The 14,155-nt window shown below is 35.1% G+C and overlaps 1 long non-coding RNA gene across 2 annotated transcripts in view; it reads right to left on the minus strand.

Moving 5' to 3' along the window:
• LOC127511550 (uncharacterized) overlaps window positions 1-14,155 on the minus strand; it is a 49,421-nt gene that overhangs the window by 17,476 nt on the left and 17,790 nt on the right. For both annotated transcript variants that reach the window (XR_007930062.1, XR_007930061.1), the window contains exons 6-8: window positions 8,844-8,886; window positions 618-752; window positions 249-316 (exon numbers count right to left, since the gene is read on the minus strand). This is a non-coding gene — a long non-coding RNA (uncharacterized LOC127511550). The remainder of the gene's footprint in view (window positions 1-248; window positions 317-617; window positions 753-8,843; window positions 8,887-14,155) is intronic.

Genomic DNA, 14,155 nt, shown 5'->3' on the forward strand with positions numbered 1-14,155 from the left:
CTTAAATATAGTGTTTCTTAAAAATATTGTCTTGTCTCATTCTCGTGAACCCAATATTGTGTATTGTCCCATTAGCTAAGTGTATCGTAACACCCATAATAAATACACATGCAGTGACAAACACTTGAAATGCCCTGTAAATCATTGCAAAAAACTGCGCAAACTGAGACTAAAATATTTCTGCAGTGATGTTACCATAGTAAAATCATGGTAACACACATCATGAAAACCAGATGTACAAAACTCACCAGCATGATGCTTGGGTGTTGTTGGAGGTTGCCAGAGCATTGCTATGTGTTTGCTAGGTGTTCTCTTACTGTCAAAACAGAAATATCATAGATAGATCAGATATATTTTATTCTATGGTATTCTGATCTCTAGATATGACTCATTTTGCTAAGCAAAATTCTGAGTGGTTGCTAAATGAATAAAATGATTTGGATGATAACAAAAAAGATCCTCTATGAAAAGCGAGAAGAAATTAAATGTGAATCATTCGTAGAACAATGAAAAAGAGGCTGACAAAAGAAACATCAGGACAGGGAAACAAAGAAAGAAAATAAGAGACAGATTGAGACACACACGACTAGTAACAATGTTGGCACAGCGGGCAGTACCAGCTCTGAGCTGCCAGTCTTCTACATGGCAGGAAATGAGGTAGCAGCTTCGCACCGTTCACTGTGGGTTTCCGTGGCAACACTCGGCACATGCACGGATGTGAGGGATAAGAAAACTCTGGAAGAGATGACACACTGGAAAAGCAGAAGAAAACAGAGCGCTCTGTCAGAGCAATAAATGATTTAAGAGTGTTCAAAATCCTCAGGACCGCCGCTCCACTTTCACTGACCTTGTTCTGTCGCTGCTACATTTATTTTTAAGATCCATCACTGATCTTTTTCAGTCTAAGAACTTGTTCAGATCATATTTCAAACCAAAAACAAAATGAATATACAAGAAACCATATTTTGCATAAAGAAAATTTAGATAATAATTATTATTTTTGCATTGCAACTTTAATTTCATTACTATTAAGTATATTTTTAGCCCCCTACCAAATTCCCATTAGAATAATGCAAAATAAAGTTTATTATTAAAATGGAAAATTAAACTTTTAAATATATGTAAATATTTTTTGAATGTATAAATCCTGGCAATATTTGAAAAAAGGCCTTTAATTTATGCTGATCTAAATTTTAAAACTATTTTTATGTGATACAATGCGAAAATACATGCAAAATATCCTAAAAGTCCTAAAATAACCATCATTTTATATAAAATGTATTTATAAAGTAAACTGAATGATAAATAATACCACTTTAAAAATACATTTAAAATACAAAACATGTTTTTGTGAGCTTCTCCCACTCTTCTCATTAGATTGCACACTGTCACACATTCTGTTTAAACAAGTAATAAGCAGCAAAGGCCAGACTCTGAATAACAAACGGCTCTATAAATCACCTTCTTCTCTCTGTCACATACGGACTCCGCGCACTGAGCCGTGGATAAATCACGCTTACGGTATTCAGATTTTCCCTGCGAGCAGTTTAAGAGGACACGCGTTCAGACATCATCAGTATGAATGAAGTGAGATTCACGGGCTGAACGATCAATTAATTTAGTGAGTTTGTAAAACGGCATCAATCGTGTTGTGTTTGCCGCCAGTGTGTGACACCAGGCGTTACGGGTTTGGATGCAAATCATGCAGGACTGCAGGCTGCTGTGCATCCAATGTGCCAACATCAAAGGCCCGTTTCAAAGGAACAGTCGGAGGACCCCCCAATGAGAAAAAAGCATTGTATGCAATGCGACTGCAATTACTTTATTATTTCTTTTATATTTAACATTGTTATCTCATATTTCACTCTTAATAGTCTAATTAAAAATGCACTCTATCTACCACTATCCACGCATTCTGTCTCTTTAACCAGAACATTTATTACAATCACGACCGAAAACAAAAACAGCATTCAATTTTTGTCACCATCTTTTTAAATGGGTCCTTGATTATGATTTCACTTTTTTAACATTAGTTAGTGTGTAATGTTGCTGTTAGAGCATAAAAACATCTGCAAAGTTACAATACTCAAAGTTCAATGCAAAGGGAGATATTTTCTTTTACAGAAATCGCTTTTTAAAGACTACAACAAACAGGTTGGTGACATCACTAACCCAAAAATTTACATAAACCCTGCCCCAGAGAACACGCAAAAAAGGGGGTGAGGCCATGTTGGGCTGCTTTAGAGAAGAGGAAGAGTTGTTGTAGTAGAGTGTTGTTGTCATGCCGTCATTTTACTCTTGACTGCTTCACAAACGAGGGTCAATTCAACGCTGGATTTGCACAAAAGAATAACATGACGGCACATACTAGTCGATGAGTTGTATCAACTCCACAGCAACTACATAAATTTATCCACTAACCATTCATAAACGTCCAGTTTCATTCTAAAAGTTGTAACTTCTTCCTGAGTCTCTCCATCAGTGTCGACTCCGGTTTGAACAATGTAAGGCTGAACACCGTTACTGACAATCCTCATTTTGTCTGCGTGAGATTTTCCAGCTTTGTTGTTGTTGAGCAACCGAAGCACGAGCTGTTAAAGCTCCGCCCTCTTCTGGAAAGGGGGCCGGGAGCAGCAGCTCAATTGCATTTAAACAGCATGTTTTTGCTCAAACCCGAATAGGGTTAAATTTGACAAGCTATAATAAATGATCTGTGGGGTATTTTGAGCTGAAACTTCACAGACACGTTCTGGGGACACAGACACGTTCTCTATATTACATCTTGTGAAAGGGGCATAATAGGTCCCCATTACAATGAAATACTTTTAAATATGAAACTAAAACCGCCAATAGGTGGCAGTTAATTTCCGACCCTGGTGTGTGCGGCGTGATGGCGGCGATGGCCTCTTTTTCGAGCCCAAGCGGAGACCCTTCCGTTGCGAGGCCTGTGAAACAGGTAAAACATATCAACGGCTGAGGCTGCTTGTGTATTCATGTCTGCACATGAATTTTACACCAATATTGATAGTTTTGAGTCTCACTTTTCCACCTGCATGACAAAATAATAAAAAAAAGAATTTTTAATGAATGACTGAATTAAAACATTGCCCTTTCTACTTAAATATATTGCCTCGCTGTCCCACTTACATCTTAAACTTGCAGTCAGAGTCAGTAATGAGTCCTCACACCGAATTCACTGATCTCCGATCTCTTAGAATGCCTTGAATGTTTAATTCATGGTGTTTTACAACACAGCAGTGGGCAAAATGTATTTACCCACTCTCTCTGCAGTTCCTCCCACCAGAGAGACTGTAAACAGACTTTGAATATCAAATGCTTGTCTCCTCAAAAAGAGTCCATTACATAAAAGGCGCAATCTCATATTGATGATGTATGTGCATATTTGAATATGTGCATAACTAAAGTTGTGAATACTAATTTTAGTGTAGTTTGTGAGGTTTGCAGAAATGAGGGAAAAAAACGTATTCGCTCAGCATTGTAGAAATGCGTATTTGTCTGCTTTTATGGCCTGCCAGATGAAAACATGTCAGATTAAATAGTCAGATCACTCAGAAATTAAAAACTTCAATAAAGAGTTTGCAAACTAAATATTTATATAATACATTTATTTTAATTCATTTATATATATATATATATATATATACACACACACTGTGGACGGACTGTTGTAGGATGGGAGTGTTTGGGGTTTGTTCAAATAATCAACCCTAAATATGAGCAATAATAAGAGTTTCATGCGTTTCCACTTCAGCTTCAACAAAAATAACCGAACATTGTGAGAGCAGAGCAAACAATAGCAAAGTCTGACTCCTGTGATAAACAGACATACAAACAAACGTGTTTATGCAGAGCAACCATGATCCTGGTGTTCAGCGGGGAGCTCTGAGGTCTGTTTACACATTCATCTGCACTAAACTGCCATTTTAACACACTTTATCATGGACCACGACCACGTGTTCTCAAGCATTTAATAAAACAGGGCTGTGGCTAAACCCCAGAGTGTGCAGATTTCCATGGTAACCGCATGAGCTGCGACTGCGCTTGCTGAATCCCGTATTCCGGCGCCTAGTGGGCCGAAACAAAGATCCGGAAAACTCCCAGCAGTGCACACTATCTCTCCAGAACACACCTGATCGCCGCGGATTACCGCTAATGAACACCAAAGCACGGCGGCAAAGCCCTCTAATTCTTCAGAGCGTTATTGAAAATTAAATGTAATCACATAAGGTTTTTCAGTTAATTGAATAGCTCTGGAAAACTTATGGATTGTGTTTTTATTTTCCAGATGGCTGCAGGTATGGGCTGTAATATCTCGGTCCTGCAGCCAGCGGAGGGTTTAGAGACACTGAACAGTGTTTAAATCCAGGCGCATCTGTGCGGAGGTAAAGTAATGGCCCTGTGGGAAGAGAGACATTGAATACTAATCAAGGATTTTGTAGAAAGCTTCTCTTTACGAGCTCCAGAGACCGCGGATTTAGTCAAACGTCCTCTAGTTTTCGGATCTCCAGAGACAATACTTACATTGATTAGCTGCATTCACAGAAGAGCTTTATGAGACACGTAAGATGATAAATGTCACAGTTTTATGAAGTGCCACCTGTTTATTGCACATCACTTATATTATAACAATGCCAAATCACCCAAAATACTCTAACAACCACCTAGCAACCACCCTAGTAACCACACTAGCATCATTGTAATGCAGTCCGAGGAAAAGTTTTCCATTGCAGTACTTCCTATTAGATTAAGCTTCATATCAATCTACCTGACTAATTCTATTTTCTATTTACAGAAGAAATACATCAGGATCCCAACTGACTGATTGGATTAGTACCTAAAACATGTCCGATTCTCAGGGACAGATGTTCTGATTGGCTAAAAGGATTAATTGCTGGAATGCTCAGCAAAAGATAGTACATTCATCAGCATTGCTTCTATTCCTATTAAGCAATCATAATAACAATATATTTTAAATTTATTGCCACCCGTTTATATATTTTAATAAACACATTTTACATAAAATATTCCTTAACATTTTTTTAAAGAATTTATCATTTATAATTTTGTTAAAAATGGTAATTTTGGTAAAATTATATTTAAATTATTTAAATTTATTACCATGCATATCTGTAAAGTTCTTCAGTAAAAAAAATTTAATAAAAAAATCTCTATTGAATAAATTAATGGGATTTTTACTTTATTTAAATATTATTAAAATATTTAATACTTAAATAATACTTAAATATTTATTTAAATATTATTAACATTTCACTACATATCTGTGAAGTTCTTCAGTAAAAAATGTAATAAAAAAAAATTTTCTCCATAGAATAAATTAATGGGATTTTTACTTATTTAAATATTATTATTAAACTATTTAATATTTAAATAAGATTTAAAATGTATTTAAATATTAATTACATTTCACTACATATCTGTATAGTTCTTCAGTAAAAAAAAATAATAAAAGATTCTCTATATAATAAACTAATTGGATTTTTATTGTAGTTATTTATTTTAATATTATTATTAAAATATTTATTGTTTAAATAATAGTTAACATTTATTTAAATAACATTTCACTACATATCTGTGAAGTTCTTCAGTAAAAAAAAAAGTAGCAAAAAATTCTCTATAGAATAAATTAATTGAATTTTTTACTTTAGTTATTTAAATATTATTAAAATATTTAATATTTAAAAAAAATTAACATTTCACTACATATCTGTGAAGTTCTTATATAATTTTATTTTCATTTTCTAAAAATATATATTTTCTCAGCAATAGATTTAAAGCTGATATTGACTATAAGCACAAAAACAACACATTTGTAATGTATTACCACATGTACATTACATATCTTTAAAGTTCTTCAGGAAAACATTTTTTTCAGCTCTATAGAGGAATTAATATGCTTTTACATCATCACAAAAACAACATAATTCACAGAGTCAGTACGATGAACAATATGTTCTTGGCTGTATCTATATACCGAGCTGTGATCTGTCTTCATTTGCTTTGGCTATTAAAAAGCAGTCCAGTTCAGATGCAAAAGCTGATCAAGGGTCTTAGTGCATAATTCATGCCATGAGACGCTTTAGAAAGAACTCGCCTGCTCCAGAAACATTTCCTCCAAATAGAACTTTTATCATCAGAACTCATTTCCTCCATGGGGCCGGATGAAAGATCACATCCCTGTTATGAATTAATAACATCAAACGCTTTTATCATTCACGACTCGAAGGAGGGAAAAGCTCCGGGCCACAATTAAAGAAGCACGGCTAACACTTGGCACGATCAAATTATGTTCAGAAGCGGAAGTCTCAATAACAAAGACAGATTCTTTATGTCCATAAATGAAGAAACTCTCTAGCAGAGCTGTCTTTTTTGTGGTTGCGAGAGGAAATGCCAAGTCAAACTATTAAGACCCTCAGGGAAAGGAGGTTTAATTAGTAGTGACAACTTCCTGGATATTGATGATATAGCGGGAGAAAACTGGTACAAAAGACTTCAGCCTGATTCATTCTAACCACTTGCCAGGAGCTTCTGAATCAAAAACTACCATTAGAGATTGTGTAAGATAGTACAAGATTCTATTGTGTGTCTGGATATAGGTGAACCTGCTGAAATAAGACCTATATATGTAATTAATTATTATATTATTATGCATGTAATTAAGGCAAAGATCATACCAGAGTCATTATACAACACTTGTGGTCCCAGTGGGCTGCTACTTTTCTGTGACTAATTAACAGAGTTGACTGTTGTCAATGTGCACAATAGTATGGAAGCTTGATTTGGCCACGAAAAAAAAATAAAAAAGGTAATTGCGACATTTTATCCCGCAATTCTGACTTTATATCTCGCAATTCTGACTTTATAACTCGCAATTCTGACTTTATATCTAGCAATTCTGACTTTATAATTCGCAATTCTGACTTTATATCTCGCAATTCTGACTTTATAACTCACAATTCTGACTTTATATCACGCAATTCTGACTTTATAACTCGCAATTCTGACTTTATATCGCGCAATTCTGACTTTATATCGCGCAATTCTGACTTTATAACTCGCAATTCTGACTTTATATCCCGCAATTCTGACTTTATATCGCGCAATTCTGACTTTATAACTCGCAATTCTGACTTTATATCCCGCAATTCTGACTTTATATCGCGCAATTCTGACTTTATAACTCGCAATTCTGACTTTATAACTCGCAATTCTGACTTTATATCGCGCAATTCTGACTTTATATCCCGCAATCCTGACTTTATAACTCGCAATTCTGACTTTATAACTCGCAATTCTGACTTTATATCTTGCAATTCTGACTTAATATCCCGCAATTCTGACTTTATATTGCGCAATTCTGACTTTATAACTCGCAATTCTGACTTTATATCTAGCAATTCTGACTTTATAATTCGCAATTCTGACTTTATATCTCGCAATTCTGACTTTATAACTCGCAATTCTGACTTTATATCACGCAATTCTGACTTTATAACTCGCAATTCTGACTTTATAACTCGCAATTCTGACTTTATATCCCGCAATTCTGACTTTATATCCCGCAATTCTGACTTTATATCGCGCAATTCTGACTTTATATCACGCAATTCTGACTTTATAACTCGCAATTCTGACTTTATATCTCACAATTCTGACTTTATATCACGCAATTCTGACTTTATAACTCGCAATTCTGACTTTATATCTCGCAATTCTGACTTTATAACTCGCAATTCTGACTTTATATCACGCAATTCTGACTTTATAACTCGCAATTCTGACTTTATAACTCGCAATTCTGACTTTATATCTTGCAATTCTGACTTTATATCCCGCAATTCTGACTTTATATCGCTCAATTCTGACTTTATAACTCGCAATTCCGACTTTATATCACTCAATTCTGACTTTATAACTCGCAATTCTGACTTTATAACTTGCAATTCTGACTTTATATCACTCAATTCTGACTTTATATCTTGCAATTCTGACTTTATATCCCGCAATTCTGACTTTATAACTCCCAATTCTGACTTTATAACTCGCAATTCTGACTTTATATCACTCAATTCTGACTTTATAACTCGCAATTCTGACTTTATATCACTCAATTCTGACTTTATATCCCGCAATTCTGACTTTATAACTCGCAATTCTGACTTTATATCACTCAATTCTGACTTTATATCACTCAATTCTGACTTTATAACTCGCAATTCTGTCTTTATATCACTCAATTCTGACTTTATATCCCGCAATTCTGACTTTATATCTCGCAATTCTGACTTTATATCTCACAATTCTGACTTTATATCCCGCAATTCTGACTTTATATCACTCAATTCTGACTTTATATCTCGCAATTCTGACTTTATATCTCGCAATTCTGACTTTATATCACTCAATTCTGACTTTATATCCCGCAATTCTGACTTTATAACTCCCAATTCTGACTTTATAACTCGCAATTCTGACTTTATATCCCGCAATCCTGACTTTATAACTCACAATTCTGACTTTATAACTCGCAATTGCATGTTATAGAGTATAGATATAAACACAATTCTGAGAAAAATAAGACACAATTGCGAGTTTATATCATGCAATCCTGACTTTATAACTCAGAATTGCGAGTTTAAATCTCGCTATACTGAGAAAAAAAGTCACAAATATTTATCTCACATAAATTGTGAGAGAAAACCTTTTTTTATTTTTTTATTTAGTGGCGGAAACAAGCTTCCATACTGTAGCTTTGGTATCAAATGTTTTAAGAATATTGGGTTAATTAAGCCATTATTACTCACCCTCATGTTGTTCCAAACACACACACTTGCAGATCGCTCCCCTCTAAAACACAAACAGATAAGTTTATGAGAATGTTTTATTTCATTTTTAAGAGAACATTCCTACGAAGTAAAAAAAAAAAAAAAAAAACATGACTTCTGAATGTTCTTCTGAATTCCATTTTTAAATGTTTAAACATTAAAGGAACATTCCATTTTATCATTCTGCAAACATGAGAATGTTACTTTTGAATGTTCTCTGAACATTCTAAAAAAAGTAGCATGTTTCAAACAGCAAAAATGTTTCAAGAAAAAATGTTCATGAACAATATATAATTAATGTTATTATTAAAGACATTTATTAAAGACCAACTTTGAACAAACGTTCTATTAACGTTACTGGAAAGTTCTGAGAAGGTTCCGTTAGCTGTAACATCATGTTCGGGTTACCAGAGCTTGTTTGTATTACTCGCCATTTTCTTTATACATTGGCAGTGTGTCTATATCATTTTCTTATTTTAGCTGCTGATCTCATGCAGAGTAAGAGGAAACCAGGACAACATTATAGCTACCACCCTACTTAGACACATCTTCAGACACACCTAGAGACAGTAACACTATCTGAGACCGAACACACACACACACACACAGCCCTTCCATTGGCCTAGAATGGCTGATACATCTGATACAGTTACAAGGAAAAAGTTTCTTTTGTCACATTAGCTGGTTACCAGCGCCGCCAGGCATAAACCAGCCAGGATCTGTGTGTGTGTGTGTGTGTTTGAAAACAGCACACTAAAGTACTGACCGGCTCTCAGTGGAGCAACTCCTAGTTGTGCGTCACTGTTACTGTTGTCATGGCAATTGCTAAATTCTGACACCCTGTATTTAGAGGTTTACCAGAGAAATACTGAGTGACAGTTTCATAATAAAGGAATACACTCTTGCCAATAAAGGTTCTTTATGGTTCCATGAACATCCATGGAATCTTTACATTCCACAGAAAGGTTCTTTATAGTGGAAAAAGTTTCTTTAGATTTTTAGAATGTTCTTCACACTAAGAAATAAATGGTTCACTGAAAGGTTCTTCAGGGAACCATAAATGGCTCTTCTATGGCATCACTGCAAAAACACTTTTTTTAAGAGTGTAATTACAGAGACATGCAACAAAATTGGAAAGTGATTTATACAGTGAAACACCACAAAAGGCTATATAATCTGTGCACTATATTAACAGTCTTCTGAAGTCATATGATATCTTATATAATATAGCGTACTTCTAATATAAAGTCATATTAACTACTTTTCTAATGCCCTTTTGTCATTTTTTGGAGCTTTTGGAGTTTAAAATCAGCATAACACATGAAAAAGAGCAGCTCTGAGCCAGGGTTATTATCATTAACTAAAACTAACAGTGGAGTTCGTTTGGAAGCAGAACGAGACCCGTCTTTTCAGCATTCTCGGTCCGCTTGTTTGGTGCGCACTAGGGTTCGTATGGCAGCATTCACACTTATTCAAATGAACCGCACTCACAGAGCAATCGCACTAGAGTTCATTTTATTTGAACACACCCTAAAACAACACTGCTGTTTCATGCCAGAAAGAACACACTAAGTGACTTTAACATCCACTTATCTTCCAAAAACAGTATCTGAGGTTCCCTATTGCATCCGAAATAACAAAAAACATTGGGGTACAGTTACCATGACAACCGATCATCTGTCATCTTTGCTACAGCAGTGAAGTAGGGAAATGCCAGCGCAGGTCGCGAGGCGTCCACACCCACCAAATTACCAGCCTGAGAGCTCGAGCAGAATATAGTTATTAAAGGATTCATGTTTCTGTGCTGAAAACAACTTTTACATGCACACACACTTCAGCTGCCTACAAAGAGCTTTTCATTTGAAAACACACACACACACACACACACACACACGGATGGATGGATGGATGGATGGATGCGGGGCAAACAGAACAATACGGACTGATCCAGTGTCACAGTGCACATCAAACTTACTAAAGATGATCCCTTACTCTCTTCTGTTATGGTTTTCCTAACTGGGAATGCTACAGAATACTGCTTCCTGGATTTGGAACATTCTAGAATTGATACAAAACATCCTTTAAACATTCCATTAGTTACAGTGACTTTCTCTTCCATTTAGATTTATTTATACAGTGAGTTTTAGTGTGTGTGTATGTATATATATATATATATATATATATATATATATATATATATATATATATAGTGTGTGTGCGTGTGTGTATGGGTGTGTGTGTATACATATGTGTGTGTATATATATATATAATGTGTGTGTGTATATATATATATATATATATATATATACACACACATTTTACACTATTACATATATTATAAACACAATAAAATGAATTATTATATTAATTTATTTGTACTAATTTTATTAATTATATAAATATTATATTAATATTACTGTACTATTTTTATTTTAATTTCAATTTATATTTAATATTTCATTTTAATTTACACACACACATACGTGTATGTTCACAAATTATATATATATATATATATATATATATATATAGCAAATATAACTATATATAGCAAAATTAAATATTAAAATAAAGTCATTGTAATCATTAATATAAATAAGAAATATAAATATATATACACATACATTTATATATTTTTTTTATTTTTTATTTTATTTAAACAAAATATTAAAAAGTATTAAATTTATTTTAAAATTATTTACAATTATTATTTTAGTATTATAAACTAAAATAGTGGGCTTTCTGCGCTGTGTTTTTGGCGCTCATTTGTCACCCTCACCTCTCAGTTCATGCAAATGCAATAAAATTCAGTATATAACATTACCATCTAATTCCAACTATATTTCCCAACCAGGGTGACACAGTTCATAAAGACATGAAAAGAATAAATACGAATTGAAATTTAATTTCACCATGGAACCCTGAGAGGCACATTAGGAAATGAATATTAAGTTAATGTGACAGCTTATCTCTCTGGAAGGAGCTTTTATTGAAACTATTAAACTAAGTTTAACGACTGCATCTTTTATTCATGAGTGTACGGAGAGGCCAGGAAATGAGGCCTTTAAAAAGACGCCCGACGAGGAAGGTGCTTCCCAGACCCAGAGGAAACCTTGATTTTGTGTTGTACATTATTGCATTATTAAAAATGCATGAATTATTTTCTCAATTCAAAGTTGCAGGTGCATGCAGAAGACTAGATGATAAAAATGAGATGCTAGGGTGTTGTGAGTGGTTGTCAGGATGTTGCTGTTTAGTTGCAAAGGTGTTATATACACAAACATATATATTGATTTTTTGGAAAAAAAAATACATATATACATATGTGTGTGTGTGTGTGTGTCTTGTACATGTTGAAGCAGCAGGAGTCTCATTATCAGAAATCACCTTGTAAGGAAACAGTGAAGAGCTTATCAAACAGATCCACACTTGCAGTGACTGTAAGGCTGTACAGAATGCTCTAATGCTTATTGTCATGCATACAGACATGTGTTCTGCTTTAATGAAGTAGGAGAAATCCGCCGCGGGCCAACAACGCCTGCGACTCGCTCCATACAAAAGACTCTTTATGCACACAGAAACACACACACACAGTATGCACACATACACACAAGCAGCTAAAACAGTAACGGGCTAAATTTATGCTCATATGAGCTTCTTATTGTCCTGTTCACTCAAAAAAGAGTGAAAGATCTTTGTGTTTTCAAAAGTTATGCACAACTATCCTTTCTATTTGAGTTCTGATGATTTCAAGAGAGAGAGCACAAACAAAACAAAGCAATATTTAAACAAAAGACCTGTAGATTTGAAGTGGTTCACTGCATCCCTGCTGTATTTAGAGATTAATCATCACTATTGTAGTTCAGACCATAGGCGCCGATCCCATAGGTGCTCGAGCACCCATGGAAATGGTTGAACACCCAAGGAAAAACATGAGATATTCTCCTTTCATTTTAACCAATAAAAATCGATTGCAGCTTTCAGACACTGATTTCTTTTCGTTTTTATAGTTCATTGGGGCAGTTTCTATGGCGTTATTTTATTGATAATTGTAGAGAGCGCATCCATGTAATTCGCGAGCACGAATCTCTCTTCTGCTCGAACGTGGATTTATTTGACTTTCGCACTGGACGCGCTTAAACTTTGTACTGTCACGAATCTCAACGTGGTTTTTCTCTAGAATTATCTTTAATTAGGCTATTTAATGTTTCCAGAAGACCAGACTTCCACGACTGAGTTATGAAATAACAGTTTAACTTGTCAAGAAATTGCGGATGGATTAGTAATCTTTGTTTCATGAGACACCATTTTCAAGCTGATTTTAGTCAGCCAGTTCTCTAGTTATATTATTTAATAGTTATTTAAGTTAAGTGCTTATTGTACAGTATCTCACAAAAGTGAGTACACCCCTCACATTTCAGCAACCATTTTGGTATATCTTCTCAAGGGACAATACTAGAGAAATGAAACTTGGATATATTTTAAAGTAGACAATGTGCTGCTTGTATAGCAGTATAGATTTACTGTCCTCTGAAAATAACTCAGTATACAGCCATTATTGTCAAAATAGCTGGCAACAAAAGTGAGTACACCCTAAGTGATAACAGCTGTATGTCGTTTAACCATGCAAAGCCACATGTCCTATTCATTATGTTCATGTTTTTGTCTGCTTGACAGGACCATACAAATTTGCGTATCTTGTATTAGAGCAGTTAAAATTTGGTGCTTTGAGTACAATCCTCTCATATTGATCACTGGATGTTCAACATGGCACCTTATCACAAAGAACTCTCTGAGGATTTGAGAATTAGAATTGTTGCTCTCCACAAAGATGGCCTAGGCTATAAGAAGATCGATAACACCATGAAACTGAGTTACAGCACAGTGGCCAGGGTCATACAGTGGATTTCCAAGACAGGCTCCACACGGAACAGGCCTCGCAAGGGTCGATCAAAGAAGTTGAGTCCTCGTGCTGTGCATCAGGTGCAGAAGCTGACTTCAAAAACAGATGCATGAGTGCTGCCAGCATTGCTTTAGAGGTCGCAGAAGCAGGAGGTCAGCTTGTCAGTGCTCAGACCATACGCCGCACACTGCAAGAAGTCGGTTTGCATGACCATCGTCCCAGAAGGAAGCCTCTTCAGAAGCTGGCTCACAAGAAAGCCAGCAAACAGTTTGCTGAAGACAACCTGTCCAAGAGCATGAATTACTGGAACCATGTCCTGTGGTCTGATGAGACTAAGATAAACTTGTCTGACTCAGATGGTGTCCAGCATGTGTGGCGACGCCCTGA

The sequence above is a fragment of the Ctenopharyngodon idella genome, chromosome 4, assembly GCF_019924925.1.
Source record: "Ctenopharyngodon idella isolate HZGC_01 chromosome 4, HZGC01, whole genome shotgun sequence".
NCBI lineage: Eukaryota > Metazoa > Chordata > Actinopteri > Cypriniformes > Xenocyprididae > Ctenopharyngodon > Ctenopharyngodon idella.